This window comes from Myodes glareolus, chromosome 7 (genome assembly GCF_982192425.1).
Source record: "Myodes glareolus chromosome 7, mMyoGla1.1, whole genome shotgun sequence".
In the NCBI taxonomy this organism is placed as follows: domain Eukaryota; kingdom Metazoa; phylum Chordata; class Mammalia; order Rodentia; family Cricetidae; genus Myodes; species Myodes glareolus.
Window position 1 is genome coordinate 56,973,162 of NC_142032.1, and position 17,353 is coordinate 56,990,514.

At 40.8% G+C, this 17,353-nt stretch overlaps 2 pseudogenes; both read right to left on the reverse strand.

Annotated features, from left to right (window-relative positions):
• Positions 1-3,071: 3,071 nt before the first annotated feature.
• Positions 3,072-3,769, reverse strand: LOC148121427 (high mobility group protein B1 pseudogene; annotated as a pseudogene).
• Positions 3,770-10,325: 6,556 nt separating this feature from the next.
• LOC125415918 (small ribosomal subunit protein uS10 pseudogene) lies at positions 10,326-10,685 on the reverse strand (annotated as a pseudogene).
• Positions 10,686-17,353: the final 6,668 nt, after the last annotated feature.

Sequence of the window (17,353 nt, forward strand, 5' to 3'; positions counted from 1 at the left end):
ACATCCCATTTAAGTGTTTGGTAGCAGGATGTCTTAAAAGAGTCACCTGTTTTTGCTGCTGACACTGAGTCAGGAAACCATCTCCTAAAGGAGCATTGCCTCCATCTGCTTGATGCTAGCAAACAGAACCCACCCAAAACAAAGCAGTTACCAAGAAGCTGAGTTAGGGCTGGGCAGTAGTGGTGCATGCCTTTAATCCCAGCACTTGAAAGGCAGAGACAGGTGGAGCTCTGTGAGTTTGAGGCCAGCCTGGTCTACAGAGTTCCAGGACAGGCTCCAAAGCAACAGAGAAACCTTGACTTGAAAAACCAAAAAAATTGGCCTTAATAATAAAAACCCATGTTAAACTAACTCAATTCTGGAAATAACCATGCTAGCTAAAAAATAAAACAATTATATTTTTATTTATTATAAGGGGAAAACTCACAAAACAGTAATGAGAAGTCCAAGCTCAGCTGTGCTGTGAGGGGACCACACACAGAGAGCTCACCTGGGTCCCAGAAAACCACACCCTATCTTGGTCCCACCTCTTAAAGATAATTGGTTGACAAAGATTCCCCATCACCTCCCCTTTAGTCTAAAAAAGAGTGATCCAATCCCAATACAAAACTATATACAATAGGAATAGATATTAAGTATAAAATTACAACCAACATAAACAATATTATGCAAGGAACACATGATAAATGTTTTAATAAACATTCTATTAAAGACTTAAAGAATCTAAGTCTTACAGCAGAGATAGGCTTGGCTAAATCATAAAAGGAAGGTAACTACAACTATCTAATCTTCAACCCCATCAAAGGCCTGAGAAGGGAGATAATATTACTTGAGTCGAGCAGTATATGATGGAGACAATTGGCTACCTGAGCAATCACCCAAAGTCCCATTTGCAATGTTGAAGCAATCAACTTTGGCTAAGGCCTAGCGTAATTGACAGACCATTTTCAGAGGCAGGAAAATTTTCAGAACTGTCTTACCCTGTCTTGGCAAGGTTTGGCAGTCCTTTTCCTTGTGTCCTGCTTATCCAGTCCAGATACCATGTACTTTGTCAGTGGTTGAGGCATGGGCAGTTCCTTGCTGAAAGGCCAATTGTGCCAAGAAGAAAACAAACTCCAAGAGGAGTGTCTTTAGTGCTCAACATTCTCTCGGGAATAGATTGGTGCTGTCAGGAGCAATCATGTCAACAGAACCCTAAGTTATTTAAATGCCATATTCTACAGATCCTTGAAGTGATTGAAGATTACCTATCTATGCAGAATCTAATTTCTATGTATCTAAAGATCCTAATTGATCTAACTATATGTATAACAAGCATGAACAATTATTGACCTATGATATTTAATACCTGTATAACTTACTAAGAGTTTATATCAGAATATTAAATAATCTGTAAACAAGTGTGAAGCAAATGAGGACAATGACCTCAAAATGTAAACAATGTACAAGTATCTTGATCAGAGGTAGAAATGTATAATTCAACATGATAAATATATCCTAAAAGTTGTATCAATATAGAAAATGTCCTAAACAGAGGTAGAAACATGCATGTATACAATCTGACAGAATAACTTTACATAGGTGTACAAATATTGTAAACAAAAATAACAAATATAATTTGAACTTGTATCAATATACAAAAAACTATACCAAAGTAAATTATCCATGAATAATAGCTCACAAGTATTTACTCTATTATCCACTATTGTTAGTGTGAAGAAGTTCACGCTAAATCATCTATTATCCCATTCAATTTTTTTTGAACCTACATAGTTTCCACTCTAAATCTCTACCCGACACAAGTAATAATCAACAACCCTTAAATGGTGTTCCCAATCCTGAGGACAAACATTGTTGGGAGAGGGGACGTCGTCTTCTAGAATTGCTTCCAGCTGTCATGGAGGTGATGTTCTTTTTATGGAATCCTATAAAAGTAAAATGATGGTTAAGTTTCAAGATTACTGTCTAATATAGTTGCAAATGATTTCTAAGCAATCAATAAGGTTTTTCCCAAAGTTCTTATTTGAAGTTCTGGTCAGAACGTCATGAGAATGTGCACCAATTCAGCAGCTGGTACCCAAAAACCTGTCTTGTAGCAGTGCTATCAGCACCATGATGTCATCTCAACCAGGTGGAGTTGTTGCTGTGGGGCCTCATCTTTTTCCTGGAAACTTCAAAGGTTACTACAGAAAAAGGATCTGTTGGAAACTCTATTGTTCATCATGGAAAACTTAAACATTATTCATATAGACAAGACAAACATTCAATGAAGAATATGATATGGACAAAATAGGCATGGAGAAAGTAAAATTTTTCCTAAAGTCTTCCTTTTGTCTCATACCAGATGGCTCCTGACATGAGACAGAAACTCTGAATCTCTGAATGTTCCTTTTAACAACATGCTTGGATTTGGAGAAGGACAAAACCATTCTTCAACTCCAAAGTCAACTCTAAATATTCATATATATATTGATCACCTGTCCTCATAAGTCACAATCTTTTTTCTTGATGATCCTTATTGGATAGTTATTTTTCCTTCTGTCAGCATCCAAACATCCAGGGTCTTTTGAGGTTGGTTTTTTTTGATATTCTTTTTTTAAATAAAAAAATTGTATTTACTTACAAGCATTCAAAATGTCAACAAAACAGCTGCAATTTTTTTTGCAACTACAGAGTGGTATTTAGTTAACAAAACAACAATTATCTTCGTATAAGCTGCATCAGAGACAACTGAAGATGAAAAAAACAAAACAAACAAGCAAAAAATAAAACAACTACCGTCCCCATATATAACTAATTTGTGCTGTACACCAACAAGAACCTGCTTTAAATTCCCATGCCAATTTACAACCCCCAGACTGTACCAGGCAAGGTTAGTGGCTATTGAAAATACCACCAGGACAGGGCTATCTAAAGACACATTCGGTAGTGTGTTAACTATACAAAAAAAGACACTGTACAATTTAAAAACAAATCTTACACAGCCTTACATTTCAATTTTTTTCTTTAAAAGACGTGAGTTGTGTACGGGGTGGGGGGGGGTTAAATGCTTTGTAGACAAGAAAAAAACTGCGCTAGAACCAACTTATTCATCATCATCATCTTCTTCCTCATCTTCCTCTTCTTCCTCCTCCTCTTCATCTTCTTCATCCTCCTCATCATCTTCCTCTTCCTTCTTTTTCTCGCTCTTTTCCGCCTTGACCATGCCCTTTTTCGCTGCATTGGGTTTTCCTTTAGCTCTGTAGGCAGCAATACCCTGTTCGTACTTCTCCTTCAGCTTGGCAGCCTTCTGTTCGTAGGGCTCCTTGTCGTCTGCAGCAGTGTTGTTCCACATCTCTCCCAGTTTCTTTGCAACATCACCAATGGATAAGCCAGGGTGTTCTCCTTTGACTTTGGGGCGATACTCAGAACAGAACAAGAAGAAGGCCGAAGGAGGCCTCTTGGGTGCGTTGGGGTCCTTGAACTTCTTTTTGGTCCCTCCTTTGGGGGGGGGATGTAGGTTTTTATTTCTCTTTCATAACGAGCCTTGTCAGCCTTGGCCATGTCTTCAAATTTCCCCTTTTCTTTAGCAGACATGGTCTTCCACCTTTCTGAGCACTTCTTGGAGAACTCTGAGAAGTTGACAGAAGCATCCGGGTGCTTCTTCTTGTGTTCCTCCCGGCAAGTTTGCACAAAGAATGCATACGAGGACATTTTGCCTCTCGGCTTCTTAGGATCTCCTTTGCCCATGTTTAGTTGATTTTCGTCTGCGAGACAGAGTCGCCCAGTGCCCGTCCGGCTCTCGCTTGCCCCGGCACTGTCTCAAAGTACTGCCTTTTTTGATATTCTTTACTAGTTTATTGAGTTAAAAAAAACCTGAAGATCCCACGTTTTTAAGAGGCTTTTACATACAGTATGTCTAACTGACAGACGTGGAAATCAGTCAGAGACTTCCTCAAACACTGCCATAACATGGACTTGATGCCCTTTCTCAAAAGAATCCTATAAAAAATTGCTCCCAAGCCCCTCTGAAATCGCAATAATGCAGCAAAACCCCAAGTAAACAGCTGCCTGCTGACCCAATACTCAAATATAGACTGAAAGCCAAAAGGCATTTTTTTTTCTGTGTGCAACTTTTAAAAACAAGTCATTAAGTTGAAATATTCAATCTGCACAGTGCTGTCCCTTCACAGAAGGCAAGAAACTGCCGGAGCATCATGTCAGAGTGAAAATGGGCCTCCTTCAGGGTCTGATTGATATGGAAGTAAGGGCCTTGGCACAGTGCAGACTGCTCAGGCAGCACCAGCTGGGGGGTGCTGGGGCAGGATCCAGGGGTGATCCGGTTCAAGCTGCTCTCTGGCCCAGTGGCCCTGTTTGGGCTGTTGATGCTGCTGTTGCTGCTGCTCCCACCGCTGTCGCTGCTCGAAGACTCTGTCCCAGGAGTCCTGGAAGATGGCGTTCCTACTGCTTCTTTCGGTCTTGGGTGGAAGGTCGTTGTCATCATCATTGCCATTTCTTCTCCTTTTTCTGGGGCAGAGGCGCTTGCTCATGGCCGCTGGTGAAGGCCAGCGACGCGGCACCGCCCTGTGCTGACAGCGAATGGCTCTTTTGAGTTTTTGAAGATGTGTATTTTCCTGTAAAGACAAGAGCAGAACTCTGCCCCAACCCTATATGGTTTCCTTACTATCTGTTTGGTTGTCACTGTTGTGGATGAGCTATCTTTTCTCTTTCTCAAGAGGTTTCTCTTTTTCAAGGCAAATATTTATGAATTTTGATGGTATACATAGTTTTTCTTCTATGGAAACAAGAGTGAAACTGCTTCCCTAACGTAGCATATTTCCTGGTTTCCATTGTGAGGTCAACACATCCTTGAAATACACTGGTTAATTCAATTCAGAAGTTTTTTTTTTCCATTATCCAAGTCTCTCTGCTGTCATTGTTCCTTTCCCATTAGCATTAAGAAAATTCAAGGTTAATAAAAATTATGCAATCTATTTCTGGAGGTATTTTCCATCCCTTTCTGTTTGTCTAACATATCCTTTATAGTTCAATTTGACCTTTCTATAACTGCCTGACCCATAGGATTATTTGGTATACCTGTAATATGCTTTATATTATAATAAGCAAATAGAAGTCATTTCATTTTCTTAGATACATGTGCTGGACCATTGTCTGTCTTTATTTGTGCAGGAATAGCCATGATGGTCATAACTTCTAATAAATGCGTAATTACTGAGTCAGTCTTTTCCGAGCTCAAGGCAGTTGCTCACTGAAAACCTGAATAAGTGTCTATGGTGTGGTGCACATATTTTAATTTTCCAAATTCTGTAAGATGGAACACATCCATCTGCCATATCTCATTCCTTTGAGTATCCTTGGGGTTACTCAGGTAGCCTGCAGGTAATGGTGTTTGGTTATAGAAAAAACAAGTAGGGCATCTCTTTATAATCTTCTTAGCTTGTTGCCATGTAGTAGAAAATTCTTTCTTTAAACCTTTGCTATTGACATGATGTTTTTCATAAAATTCTGAGACCTGCAATATACTTCCAATCAATAATTAATCAATTTCTGCATTACCTTGTGCTAGAGGACCTGCAGACCAATATGGGATTGGCTGTGTGTTATGTATATAGGACAAAGCCTATTCCTGATTATGTCTTGCATCTGAATGAAAAATGAAGTCAATTCTGTATCATCTGGTATAAATTCAGTGGTTTTAATATACAAGACTTTTTCTGCATATTGTGAATCAGTAACTATATTGAGAGGTTCTTTAAAATCCCTAAGTACAATACAAATAACATATAATTATGCCTTCTGGACAGAATTATTAGGGCTTTGTTCCATATTACTTAATTCTTCTGATTTTTAACCTGCCTTCCCTGATTTATTTGCATCAGAATAAAATGTATGGATTCCAGTTATTGGTGCATCACATACAATTTGGGGAAGAATCCAAGAAGTTTTCTTTATAAGGTTAAGTCTATCACTTTTGGGATAATTGCTATTAATTTCTCCCAAAAAAATTAGCACAAGCTCTTTGCCATGGTTCATTGTCTTCCCATAACTTATTATTTCATCAGTAATAAAAGGCACTATAATCTCTGCTGAGTCTATGCCTGCTAATTGAAAAAGTCTCAATTTACCTTTTATAATTAATTAAGAGACTTTTCCACATAAGTTTTGAATTTTTTACTTGGTTTATGTGGTAAAAAGATCCATTCTAAGATAATATCATTCCTCTGCATTAAAATTTCTATAGGAGAAATGTTGGAAGGCAATATGGCTAGACTACAATTAAGATTTGGATTCACCCTATCCACATGTGCTTCCTGTAATTTCTTCTCAAAACTCATCAATTCCTTTTTTGCTTCAGCTGCTAATTTTCTGGGACTATTCAAGTCTTTGTTACCATCTAAGGTTTTTTTTTTATGAACTATTAGGTCAGGTGTTATCCCAACAGCTTGTCGTAGACTGGAAATATCTCCTAATAATCTTTGAAAGTCATTAAGACTCTGTAACCAGTCTCTCCTAATTTGTGTCTTTTGTGTTCTAATTTTCTGTAAACCTATCCTGTAACCTAGGTAATTAACAGAATCACCTCTTTGAATCTTTTCAGGAGCAATTTGTAATCCCCATTTAGGCAAAAACTTTCTTTACTTCTTCAAACATTCTTTATAAAGTATCTGCATTTGAATCAGATAACAAAATGTCATCCATGTAATGGTAGATTATAGACTTAGGAAATTACTTACGTTATTTCCAATGGCTGACTGACAAAGTATTGGCACAGGGTCAGACTATTGAGTATTCCTTGTGGGAGGATGGTCCATTGATATCTCCTAGTAGGCTGAGACTTATTATAAGTAGGCACCGTGAAGGCAAATTTTTCTCTGACCTTTTCTTGTATTGGTATAGTGAAGAAACAATCCTTTATATCAATAACTATGAGAGGCCATCCTTTTGGTAACAGATAAGGCAGAGGAATTCCAGACTGTAGAGGGCCCATAGGTTGGATATCCTTGTTGATAGCTCTAAGATGTGTCACCCTTCTCCGTTTTCCAGATTTCTTTTTAACAATAAATACAGGAGAATTCCATAGACTGGTTGATCCTTCAATATGGTGAGCATCTAGTTGCTCTTGTACCAGTTCTAAAGCCTGCAGCTTTTCTTTTGTTAAAGTCCACTGTTTAACCCACATTGGTTTCTCAGTTAACCACTTTAAAGGCAGGGCCATTAGTACCTCTGAAGGTTTGTCAATTGCTTTGTGTTTTTGTACAGCCTGAATAGTTAGTGACCTTTGTCTATAATATCTTCTAATATCTTCCCCAGAAACATAAGTTTTGGGGGCTGCAGGAATGTTAATCTGTGTATTCAGTTGCTGCAATAGGTCATGACCCCACAAACTCACTGCAATATTAGCTGCTAGTGGCCTCAACTTTCTTCTCTGTCCTTCTGGCCCTATGCATTTGACCCATCTCATGCATTGTTTTCACTTGAACTAGGAACTGAATATCTGCCTCTTGAAGAGGCCAATTCAGATGCCAAGATTCTAGAGTACTGATACTTACATCTGCACCCGTGTCTATAAAGCCTTCAAGGAAAATGCCATTTATACACATTCTTAGCTTTGGTCTTTGACAATTTATAGAAGTTTGCCAGAATATATGTTTCCTATGTCCTACTGGAGTGTTTGATTGATTCATCCTCCACATCTATTCCATCATCCAGACCAGTATGGTATTTTACAGTATGCACTGTTTGTTTTTTTTTTAATTTTCCCAGTGAGACACATTATCTACAGTAACTGGGAATGATTGGACCACGTTTGTCATGGGGTCCTGCGAGAGCCCCCCCCCAAGGAGCTTCCCAATGATATTGGGTTGTCTTGTCTGTCTTTTGTTAACCTACATTCATTGGTCCAATGTTGGCCTTTGCCACACCTCCTACATATACCTGCGGGCTGAGTTCTCCTATTCTTGCCATTCCCAGAAGAGATATTATTCCTAGGAATTCCTTGTCTACAATCCCTTCTCAGATGTTCTATTCTGGCACAATTAAAACATTTGGTATTTTGATGTCTCCTCATACCATTGTAAATTGCTTCTCCTACCCAGGCTTCAGTACTATAGTCAAATGTCTCAACATTAATTGTATGCAAGATTCATTCATCCATTGGTGCTGATCTGACCTTTAAAGGCCCAAGGATCTTTTTGCATTCTAAGTTGGCATTCTCAAAAGCCAAAGATTCAATTAGTATACGTCTATCTTCTGGGTCTGTTACTCCTGTTACTAGCTGACCAGTATTAACCATGGAGTTTTTGAAGGACTTAGGACAGATAGACAGGCAGTAGTAGGGCAGGGCTTAGAGAGGATCTCAACCCTTTTTGGATCAAGGAGCAAGAAAGGAGGTCACTGGTCACTTCTCTGCTACTACTCTGATCATTCAGATCTTACCCCGACATCTGACTCCTGAGTTTTTACTGATAAAGGATAATTAGATAAACACTTCAGCAGGCAGCAACTTCAGTTGAAGGTGTCAACTGGTATGACTCATGGCACCGAGTTATTGTTTGAAGTAGCTTAATAAGGAAAACACATAATTCATTGCATTTCCCATTAGGTCCAATCAGGGGCAAGCATACATCCTGATGTACCTCCATCCTACTTCCAGCAGGGATAATAAGTAATTTTGGATCCCTAGGTGTGAGTTTCTCTGCTGGTGCAATAAATCAAATCCAGCTGATTAATAAAACCAGGTTTAATAAACAAAGCAAAGCAACACCCAGGTGACTGGAGAAATGCAAAAAAAGAAATCAAACTGCAGGTACAGGGACTGGGACTCAAATTGGCACAGGGTGCAGGTGGTCCTTCTGTCTGTGTGTTGCTTTCATTGGTTAATAAAGAAACTGCCTTGGCCTGTTGATAGGACACCTTAGGTAGGCAGAGAAGATGGAACTAGATTCTGGGAGGAAGAAGGCAGAGTCAGAGAGACCCTATGGAGCCACTGCCAGAGTCAGACATGCCAGAACTTTGCTGGTAGGCCATGAGCTTGTGGTGATATAGATTAATAGAAATGGATTAAATTAATATAAGAGTTAGCCAATAAAAAGCTAATGCTAATTGGTCAAGCAGTGATTTAATTAATACAGTTTCTGTATGGTTATTTCGGGGCTAAGCTAGCCAGGTGGCCGAGACAAACAAGTGACTCCACCTACAAATTGGCATTCACATGGCCAACTAAATCCACGTAAAACCTGAGAGGACTTAAAAGAAATTCTAGACAAAAAATTAAAAATACAGAGTTTAACACAGCTTCTTGTTGTTTGCTGGCCGCATGCTGCAGCTCCTTTAAGAGTGGTTTTCCTGATTCAGCCATAGCAGGAAAAATGCTGTGAGATTTTAAAGTGCAGCCAGCACAAACACTGGCTATGGGGCATTTAAATGGCATTTGTGGGCTCAGGCGTTTGTGTGCCCCCTTGGGGTTGGGAGGAAAGTAGCTGAGATCATGCCCACAGCTCAGCACTTCCCACCTGGGCAGGCTGTGGGATCAGGTCTACTAGGCTTGTACAGGCAGGAGAGCATGGCAGATTCCCACCACCATGCACAGAGCTATTTCCAGGCCGTGCAGTGCTCTGCTTGACAGATTTAGGTATTACTCAGATAAAAACAGTTTATGTGATGCACACTCATTCTCAGAGTCAAAGCACTCAGCGTGCCTCCTACCAGACCTGGCAGTAATGGTATGTCCACCATTTTGAAAAGCAGAGAGAGGAGGAGACAGCACTCAGGGCTGCTGTAACCAAGCTGCTTACCATTTCAAAACTTCTTCAAGACAGTAAAGAATTACTGATAACACAATAAAGACAAATGCAGACATAAAAGAACTCTAAATGGGTCACCATGTTGGATAAATGTATGTAGGCTTGGGAGAGAGAAGAAAAAGAATATAGAGACTTGGAAAAGAAGTAAATTATTAAAAAAAAGTAAAGAGACTGAGTACAGACAGGAATAAATTAAAAGGAGTAAAGAAAAATAAGCCACATAAAGATGGAAAATTCACAGAGTCCGGGCTATGTATGTTATTGTGTTTTCTTTGAATTTTTCGACTGTGAAGGAGCTAAGTACAGAAAGACATTTCATTATATGGACTGTTAAGTTAAACCAACATAAAGGTATCTTGATTCCAAAATTTGAGTCTAAGGATATATTGCTTTGGAAAAAAGATTCTTCTCCTCCTCCTCCTCCTCCTTCTTCTTCTCCTTCCTCTTCCTCTTCCTCTTCATCCTCCTCCTCCCTCCTTCTTCTTCTACAACTAACTGAGTCAATTTATTATAATAGCTGACTTAGGCATCTGCAATGGTGACTTCAACCTCCACTCCTGACTCAATACTGATGGACGTAATCTGCTTAACAATCTCGGAGGGGCTGTGCAAGTCAATGAGTCGCTTGTGGATTCTCATTTGGAAGCAATCCCACATCTTGGAGCCTTCACCACAAGGTGTTTTTCTTGTAGTGATCCTCAGGGTCTTGGTAGGCATGTGCACCAGCCCCTTCACTTTCAGTTTCTTCCCCTTGGCACCTCTGATCAGGTCAGTGTACATCTTCTTCAGCGACTTCACATTGTGGCTGGTGAGCGTGATTCGGATGCAGTGGATTGCCACCTTGGGCTCCACAGGCATCTTCCTGGTGTCTTTGAAAGCCATAGCTATGACATGGGCTTCCTGACTAACTTGTTCCTTGGCGGGGAGGCAGGAAGCCAACAGCGGTGAGTCAGGATGGAAGCAGGCTGCACGGGGCTCTGCGGCACACACCACCACGCCTCAGAAAAAAAGAGATTCTTCTTTTGTTTTCATAGAAGATAAAAACCTGTGGATTGCTTCTAGACCAATATAGTTTAATAGACTACGGCCTCCTGAAAGGTTGCCATGAACACCCTCAAAAATTTACTTTTTCCAACTGTGTGATTGAGATGAACCTAGCACACAGAATACACCATAAAAGACCTGATTAACAGTGCCCCTAATCAGCAGGAAGCAGTATGGAAAAAACTACACCAAATAGACATATTCCCAAATAGTGTCTATAAATGTTTGTTTACATTTAAAGGGGGATATGATATAGATATGAATAATTTGCATTGGTATGAATCTTGATTTATTGATACAAATTTAAGGTCAATTTTGTTATATGTATGTATTTCTGATCTTGATTGAGATATTGTGTTTGTATAGTTCATTTAAAAAATGTAATGTATAATTAAGAAATATAGGTTAATAGATTTTCATCTATAATAGTCGTTTGTAGTCATGTTAGTTAGATTTTCTAGATATATAGTGATATATGTTCTTTAAATTTTTCAGAGACCTTTAGAATATGGCATTTAAATGCTTTAATAACTTAGGACTTATCATGACAATGAGACACATCTGCTCCTGGCAGCACCAATTACTTCAAGAGGAAGATGGGCATCAAAGAGGCTCCTTATGGAGTTGGTTAGCCATTTGGGCAAGAAACTGCTCATAACTGCACATGCACGACCCACAGAGAAATGACTGCTGAACTTGCCTAAAGGTGAGATGATCCTTCTGGGTTCCTGCTTCATGAAAGAGTCTACAAGACATTCTGCAGGATACAGAAAAAAGTGATTGGCAAAATGCCAATATAGGCAGATTTGTCTTTGAAATTTTTCTGCTTCATGGAAAAGTCTGCTGGATACTATAGGCCTGTAGGCTGAAGATGGATGCTCCAATGGTACAGAAGAGCTTTGGGTGACTGTCCAGGCAGTGAGATATCTCTGTCAATTCTAGAGTTTTGGAAGTTGCTTATAATGCACTTCCTGTTTACTTAAGTAATATTATATCCTTCTAGAGTCTTTGATGGAGTTGAAGAATTTATAGTTCTAGTTATAGATTTCCTTAGTTATGATAAAGGTGAAGTAAATAGAAATATTATAACTGTAACTCTTGCTTGATACCTGTTTTGTTATATGTAGTTTTGCTATATTAAAGTTAAAGCTTTCCTTTTTTTTAAACAGAAAAGGGGAAATGGTGTAGGGCATAGGAGGTCCTTCTGTATGTGTGTTGCTTTCATTGGTTAATAAAGAAACTGCCTTGGCCTGTTGATAGGGCACCTTAGGTAGGCAGAGAAGATGGAACTGGATTCTGGGAGGAAGAAGGCAGAGTCAGAGAGACACTATGGAGTCACTGCTAGAGTCAGACATGCCAGAACTTTGCTGGTAGGCCATGAGCTTGTGATGATATAGATTAATAGAAATCAGTTAAATTAATATAAGAGTTATCCAATAAGAAGCTAGTACTAATTGGCCAAGCAGTGATTTAATTAATACAGTTTCTGTGTGGTTATTTCAGAGCTAAGCTAGCCGGGCGGCTGGGACAACCAAGCGACTCCTCCTTACATAAACTACTCTGTAGAATAGGCAGAGACTGCTCGTTCATTTCTTGACCGCCCAGACCTGAATAACACAGAAACTGTATTAATTGCAATACTGTTTGGCTAATAGCTTAGGCATATTTCTAGCTAACTCTTACATCTTAAATTAATCCATTTCTATTAATCTGTGTCTCACCATGAGGCTGTGGCCTACCAGTAAGGTTCTGGCATGTCCTTCTTCTTTAGCAGCTACATGGCATCTCTCTGACTCTGCCTACTTTCTCTCTATATCTCTGTTTAGATTTCCTGCCTGGCTATACTCTATGAAGTCATCGGCTGAAACAGCTTCTTTAATAACCAGTGGTAATAAAACATATTCATAGCATACAGAGGAGAATCCTATATCACTGGTCTTGAGTAGCTCCAGAGGGGCAGGGTTTGGAATGGGAGAGTGAGACTGGAGAGGAGATTCCCAACAAGAGGCATTATATACTGATGTATTTCCTACCTGTGAACCTCCTGCCCACATGTGTTCAAGCACATCCAGTGCAAATGGGTCAAACAAACTTGTTTAGGAAAGTGAAACCCATATGGCTTGTTATCTCCCATAAACAGCAGCCTCCAGCCTTTCAGGAACTGTCTGTCCTTGGGCAAGGAGCTGGCAGATCAGAGGCATTTTTGTCTCATGGATCTCTAGACGTGGTAATTAGAACTTCAAATGTCACTTTGGCTCTGACATTACCTGCATCTACTCATGAAATCCAGCAGTCACCTGTCTCTGTTCTCACAGATGGAACATGACAGTGTAGGACTTTAACCCAGGACACCTTACTGGTTACCATATTTTTCCAGAGCTATAAGAAAAATGAAGAGGAATACTAGACTATCTGAGCCCACTGCATTGAGCCCGAAACATCTGATGTCTTTGTCATTTCCTGTTGCCATGACTAAACACCTGATACCAGGCAAATTATAAAGAATAAAGGTTTACTTAGCTTGCAGTTCTGGAGGGTAGGAAGTCCAAGAGCTCGTCATTGGTATCCACGTGGGTTCTCACTGTGTCAGAACACAGCAGAGGTATCACCAGGTGAGGCAGAGCAAGGTGTGTCTGAGGGAGCTGCTTCTATTTCAAAGCCGCTCCCCAGAAAAGCCACTAATCCTTCCATCTCTGAGGAGCTGAATCTGCTTCTGAGGTCAGAGACCTTGTGACTCAAGTGCTTCCTGTAATTCCCACATCTCAGACATCTGGGATTAAGTGTCCAATACATGAATTCATACAGACAATACATGAATTCATCCAGACAATACATGCATTCATCCAGATAATACCACTGTTTTAGCTTCTTCCAGCTGTTCATAGATCTTCCTGTTGAGATCTTAGACTCGGAGGAGGAAGGCTCAGTTTTGATTTATTTTCTGTACTGTTTCCTTCTACAGAGTAGGCACAGTTGGGGCCTGGAGAGATGGCTCAGGGCCCCAGAGGTGGTGCTGTTCTTGTAGAGGACCTGAGTTCGTTTCCAGCGGCTGGATCAGGTAGCTCACAACCGCCTGTAACTCCAGCTCCAGGGAATCTGATGCCCTCTTCTGCCTTTTTTAGACTCCTGTATTCACATACACACACTCACATACATATCATTTAAAATATAAATGTATTTTATCAAAGACTGGTGAGATGGCTCAGCAGGCAAAGGTACTTACCACCAAACTTGATGACCCAAAATCCCAAAAGCTTCTGACCTTAGGAGTTTTGGGTAAGGGAGACTCCGTATGTAACATCTTCCGGGCTCCCCAGGTCAGCCCCCCTCCTGTCACTCAGCACAGAAGTTGTGGGGTTGTTGGTTTTTGTTTTTTGTTTTGCCATAAGCCCCCTCAGAATATAGACAGATGTTGGGGTGGGGGTGTCACCCATTCTACAGTATTCTTTCCCTCATCCAAGTTTTTACTTTATATATTTTCAGATTAGCCATGGCCCCAAAATATTACATGGAAAACAAGCAAACTTTCAGCAAGTTCTTTTCAGCTTTATGTATTTTTGTTTATGTGCATAGGTGTTTACCTGAACATGTTTTGCATGATCTGCATGCAGCATCCATGGAGGCCAGGAGGGGCTGTCAGATCACCTGGAACTGGAGTTACAGTTGTGAGCTGCCATGTGGTCGAACCCAGATCCTCCTGAAGAGCAGCCCGTGCTCAAAATGGCTGAGGCTTCTCCCAAGCCCCAAGTTTTTTGTCGTTGTTGTTGTTTAAAGGAAGATCTTTTATAATTTTTAGACATCTATTCATTGGTGTGTGTGTGTGTGTGTGTACCTATCCAAATTGGAGATCTCTTGATTTCTTTTGCCTGCTGTCTCCTAAAATGGTCCTGTAGGTGTTGCCTGTGATCGCCGCAGGGTGGCAGTCTATCATTGGTTTGCAGACTGCAAAAAAGTCTCGGTTGTCAACCTCATTCAGGAAGGCCCTAGAACTCTCTCAAGTTTTAAGACGGAATAAGTGTGTTAGAAAAGAGAACCTTGCAGAAAGCAACCATAATGCTCTGCCATCACTTTGCAAGGAATATTAATACATAAACGTCCCACGGATTCAAAATTGCAGCTGAGTTGGACCAGGGCAGTGGGAACCTGAGCCTGTGTGAGCTGTGGGAATCTCCAGCAGGAAGTGTCACAGGCATTAGTTCCAGTCAATTCCTTTGCTTTAAGGGCTACTAAATCAGAATGCTGTTGTCCTTCCCCTGTCTATTTGTTGAAACCCTCATCACCAATGTGATGGTGAGGGATGGGCTGGGGTTTGGGAGGTGATTAAGTCAGGGGAGTCAAGAATGAAACTTTTTTTTTTTTTTTTTGAGACAGGGTTTCTTTGGGTAGCCCTGGCTATCCTGGAACTTGCTCTGTTGACCAGGCTGGCCTCAAACTCAAAGATCTGCTGGATGGCGACCTGCTGTCGTCACTGAGTGGGGAAATGGAGTCTATTATTTCTCTGTGTTGGTGTCTCTGACACACTGGGAATATGCTTTCTCTAAGTAATAGCAACCTGGCGAGAGAGCCTGCTCATCCTTGAACCTCGCGTCCTTAGCGCCTGTCTTAGTTCTGTTTTCTCTCATTTATGGTTGGCTCATATAGCTTCTCTTCTCTCAGTGACAAGAGATTCACTAAGTTTAAAGGTGTACGTCACCACAACCGGCTTTAGTCCATCTCTTAAATGATTTTAGGCTGTCAGCCTTTGAGGGGAGAATGCTATGAGGACCAGCAGGGTTGGGGACTACTAAGAATGACCCCTCTCTCGCATTCTGTTTTGGATTCTGCCGTGTGTGTGTGTGTGTGTGTGTGTGTGTGTGTGTGTGTGTGTGTGTGTGAGAGAGAGAGAGAGAGAGAGAGAGAGATCTTCCTCTAGCCGTGTTTCTTCAGCACCCCTATTGAAGCTGCCCTGGAATTCACTTGCAGCCTCCAGTTCGTGAAGATTCTTTCATTTCAGATCCCAAGTGCTGGGATTCTAGGGTGAGCCACTGTCCTGGGCTCAGTGACTCAAAGGAGAAAGGCAAGCATCATACCTGAGGCCAAAGGGGGAAATGTACTTAGCAGGTGTGAGCTGCTTCTCAGCTGAGTTGTTCTCTGGGTTTAGCAATCTAACTTCAAAGGTGGTGGAGAAATAAAGTGTTTTGTGTTTCCTTTTTTAAAATATTTATTTATTTATTTACTTACTTACTTATTTTAGTCTTTTTCTAAAATGGGATCTCATTGTGTGGCCCATGCTGGCCTGAACTCCCTAGGCAGGCAAGGGTGATCCTGAGCTGGCGCCCAACGTGGGGCTCGAACCCACGACCCTGAGATTAAGAGTCTCATGCTCTACCGACTGAGCTAGCCGGCCCCACATGTTACATATGGTGCCCACGTGGACAACTGAATCCACAGAAAGCTTGGGAAAGCTTGGGATCGAATAGAGTAAAGCATGTTTTGTTGATAGCAGCAATTTCTCGGGTCTACTTTGCTTGCTAGAGGCAAGCAAGGCTCTCATATAAGAGAGGCTTCCTGACTCAGCTTTAGCTGCAAAACCCTGCAGCTCTTTTAAGAGGTCCTGCCACAAAACATTTAAACTGTGTTGAGGAAAAGCTGAACGCATGCTTTTCGGTTTTCAGCCATAGCAGGAAAAAAGCTGCGCTGTTTTAAAATGCTGGCTGTCCTGCCAGGGCAAACTCTGACTCTTTCAGGCAGGCAGTCCGACTGAGTGTGGTCTGTGAGCAGAATGCTGCAGCTTGCTGGCAAGGACCTTGAAACGCCATAGAGTTGTGGCAGTAAAAGGCTCCAGTGGTACCTCTACCATGAGTCTGGCCGTCAAAGCCACGGTTTTAGACTCATATAGCCAAAAAAAGAAAAATATACAATAAAGAGAGATTCAAAGAGGAAGAAAACCTCTAAATGGTTTACAGTGTGTATATGCAGGCTAAAAGTTAAAGTTCTTAAAGTTAAAAGGAAAGAAAGAGAGTAGTTGGGTATGGTGGTACACACCTTAAATCCCAATGCCTGGGAGGCAGAGGCATATTGACCTCTGTGACTTCAAGGGACAGAGGTAGAGATTGACCTCTGTGACTTCAAGGTGTGGTAGCACACACCTTTAATCCCATTGCCTGGGAGGAAGAGACAGACAGATCTCTGAGTTCAAGGTGTGGTAGCACATACCTTTAATCCTAGCACTGGGGAAGCAGAGACACGTGGATCTCTGTGAGTTCAAGGTATGGTAGCAAACACCTTTGAGCCCAGTACTGGGGAGGCAGAGACAGGAGAATCTCTGTGAGTTCAAGAATAGCCTGGTCTACAGAGTTATTCCAGGACCAAGATATATACAGAGAACCTGTCTCAAAAAGCCAAAAATTAAAAGTAAAATTAAAAGAAATAGAGGTTGAAATAAAGCTGCATAAAGATGAAAAATACACAGAGAATCTTGATACTGTATGTTATTATGCTCTCTTTGAATTGTTTAAATGCTGAGG